Here is a 4,267-nt window from a genome sequence, read left to right as displayed (position 1 = left end):
TATATATATATATATATATATGTGTGTGTGTGTATGTGCATATATATGTATGTATGTATATATTTTATATATATTTTATATATATTTTATATATATACACATGCATATATATACACACATATATCATATATTTATGCATATACACAGATACGGACGTACATGTGCATATGTACATGAGTATATGAATATATGTATACATATATGTGTATGTGTGTGTATAAATATATACACATATACATGTATATATATATATATGTATACTTCTAAATCTATACCTATATTATACATATATACGTATATATCTATAGTTATACACACACACATACACACGCACACACACACACACACACACACACACACACACACACACACACACACACACATATACAAACATATTGTCAGCGCATGATTGTTCGGATGTAATTATGTATAAGAAACACGCGAATAAGCAAGAATTTATAAATAAATATGATGATGGCGATATGAAATAAATGTAATTCAGATTTATATATCTTTGTTGGAATTTAAATTTCTCTCTTTAACTTTGCGAAATGGAAGATCTATAGATTTCAAGTTGAATGTCATTATTGGCTATCATCAAAATATACAGAATAACATACAGTAACAATTTTATTACTACATCTTAAATTGCCTTCTATAAAATAAGAAAAAATAAAGAATTGTATGATAAATACAAATAACATTGTTATACTACGACACAAATTGTTCTCAAATTGCATTATGCAGAGATAAATGTTGGCAATAAAATAGAAGTAATATTTTTCTACTAACAATCTGCAGATAAATATTCTAACATTATTTGTTTATTCTACTTTCCGGTGCAATTTGATATAATCTCCGTGGTTTAGGTAATCGCATTATTAATTTTTATCTATATTATATCTTTCTTTATATAGCATATTTTATTTGAGAAATGTGGATTTCTTTATTTTCATCGGTGTTTAATGTAATACGCTCTAACAGATTTAACAATTATTTGCAGTGAAATGTGGATTAAACATCAGATATAGCTTTTGTCGAAGTACATATCTCTAATGAACCTGGGATTTCACTTCGAGGGTTTGTTACTATTGTTTCCATTATATAATTGCTTCTATCGGATATATTTATTAACCAATATGGCTTCCAGCTAGTTATGGAATTGATTTCATTTCAGAACATATTACATTTAGCTTTATACTTCAACAAATTACTTTGATCTAATCTGTTAACTCTCAGAGCACCACGATTACAAATGCTGAGGGCTGATTGCATTACTTTTATCACCAGTTTCAACTTTTAACTGATGTTACATGTCAACCAGATACTTATGATATGTTATCCTCAACAGATAATCCATTTCTGACAAGTGTTGTTGAAAGCGATGGGCAAATATGTTCGATATTAGCAAATGTTTTATAGTACATAGAAGCGACTTCTCTTTAACTATCTAGCCACCGCTTGTCTAAATTCCCTGTAGCTTTCTGAATAATTTGCCTGATTACTTACCTAAACATTGATGTACTATGAAGTGCATGGTTAGTCCACACATCAAATGTCAGAGATGAGTAGAGAATTGGTGTCATAACCTCTAGCAATCACACTTTAAATACGAATATATGTTCTCCATTTCATTTCGTTAATTACATTCACTTCAGGAAAAATGAAATGCCTACTAACATTGCTGCTCGCTGGGAAGGACGAATACATCAAATAGAATTGCGAAAAATTATTCTGAATATGATATTCTTATGAATACAGTTTTCTATAAGTTATAGAGCACTTTCATATTTTCAAGATGCTTGAAGATTTCCAGACTATTAACTTCAGTAAATCAATATATACTACATAGGTTTCAGTGCAGTTTTCCGGTAGTCTCTAAAATACAATTAGGTATGTAACAATAAAAAGAAATAGAAAACAAGACGCATTATATGCTCGCTGGAGGACGTTAGAGATCATAATGCATAACGTATTTCTCAATACACTATAGAAAACGATGTACCAAGGTTTGAATATATTTTATCCTGTCTGCACTCGATCAAGACTTAGTAAAGGTCAAAAGTATAATTGCAAGATCAATAACAGTAATATCATTTGAACTGGTAATGTGTACTTTTAACGAGAGTTTTGTAACATTTCAACTACGTATGTGTTTTGTGTTATCGGTATATCATATTATATAAAATAGGAAAGTTAAAATCTCAAGGTTTAAGGTATTTCTCCAAAACTGAGTTATTGTTGGTATCTATCTCTAAAGGATTCAAAGCTTGACTGTCTCATGACCATGTTTTAGATTCTAATATATTTCAAATATTGATTAAACTATGATTTTGGGAGAATTTCCGCATTTATCCTAGGGCGAAATTGTCTTCTTTGTACATTCAAATATCTGTTTTACACTTCTGCGGAAATTTTGGAAATCATTAGTTTGGTATTGCTTTTGTAGAATTTATTGCTTTGGTCTTCTTCTCACCTTACGCGCACGTGCCTGTATATATATATATATATATATATATATATGTATATATATATATATATATGTATACATATATGTATACATATATGTATACATATATGTATACATATATATATATATATGTATATATATATATATATGTGTGTGTGTGTGTGTGTCTGTGTGTGTATGTGTGTCTGTGTGTGCGTGAGTGTGCGTAATGTGTGTGTGTGCATATATCGAATCATCTATCTTTTCTGGGTTTGTAAATTTGTCACGTCGTAAGATAATCAAATTAACGGTTATAAAATCGAATATATTGAACAATGAAATCAACAAAAATTCTCGAAATAAAAATCTTAACTTTACTTATTTCAGATGCCTCCGGGTTATTTTCTTCATCATTGCACTGGATTTTGACGGTGAGGCTGCCAAACAATCTAGAAACATCTAATCGATTTATATGAATCAATTGGAGATTTTATGTCTGAATATTGAAGATGACACTTTATTGTGACTGACAACAAAATCAGTACTGTTGCTTGATATACAATTTTTCGTATTAAAATTCGATATTGGTTGTTTTATTTTTGCTCATTCAACCTCAGGTTAATTGTAGATATGAGGAGACTGATATGAACTAATAAGTCGTTTTTATTATTTAGTAATCGGATGAAATGTAATGTCCATGGACCTTAATCATGAACTTTGGAAGTGGTGTAAGTAAATGAAGAATAACACTGTGTAACAAAATTCACATTTCCTTTTGTGGTTTTTATCAGTAAGTGTAACTTCCTATTTACGTCTTTCTATAAACTAAAGGAGATGAGTACAATTTCTTTCAAACAATGCTTTTGAGATCTGGACATCAATGGTTTGAAACTGACATATTTTTTTTCATTACGTTTCAGACAGATAGAGTGGTGAGTTGCGGGGGCAGAAATATTGTTCTGGCAAATATTCTGTTCAACACCACTGATTTGCTTGTCATTTGCCTGACCATAGTGATATGTGTATGCCTTTTCGTGGCCGAAAATATGTGCATTACTGATAATGAACAAGAGTAATGATGAGCATCATAGACAAGTGTCGAAAAGGATTCTTTGGAGTTTGAATAAATATCGTAACAAAAATAAAGTTTGAAGGAAGTATTAGCCATTCATCCTACTTTCTAAGGGTAAGCACATAGGAAATGACAGTTGCGACGCTGGAATAAAAATAGTGTTACAAAGTGTAACAACTCTTCTCTTTGGCTGTTAATTTGCACCAACAATTTATAGAACAATTCACGCTGTTAAAATCGTCTCAAAGTGAGTATTAACGCGTGTGAAAAGTTTCAGTCAGCTTCCGAAATGATGCTGTCAATCCGGTGAGTTTCCAAAACATTTACTTCTTCTCATGTTCAATTGCACCGATTCCATTGAACGCAAACTGTGTTAAAATATCTTCCATGCTTTAGAAACAAACACGGAAATATAAAGTTTCAAAGAAATATCTTATTTACTTAGATAAATCTAGAAGCCAAACCAGAGTCCTAACATTATTATTTAAAATAAGGCAATTACGTACTCTCTCTCTCTCTCACTCACTCACTCACTCACTCACTCACTCACTCACTCACTCACTCTCTCTCTCTCTCTCTCTCTCTCTCTCTCTCTTTCCCAGTAATCAAATATCAATGCACGTAACAAGCAGCATAAATAGCTGGTTCTTAATTGAAGTTTTTATTCACACATGACATTATATTAAGAGAGATGTGGAGAGAGAAGTGAAGGAATGTGATGGAGAAATAGATGAGAGAGGGATGGG

The sequence above is a fragment of the Octopus bimaculoides genome, chromosome 19 (genome assembly GCF_001194135.2).
Source record: "Octopus bimaculoides isolate UCB-OBI-ISO-001 chromosome 19, ASM119413v2, whole genome shotgun sequence".
Lineage (NCBI taxonomy): Eukaryota > Metazoa > Mollusca > Cephalopoda > Octopoda > Octopodidae > Octopus > Octopus bimaculoides.
This window is presented reverse-complemented; position numbering follows the sequence as displayed.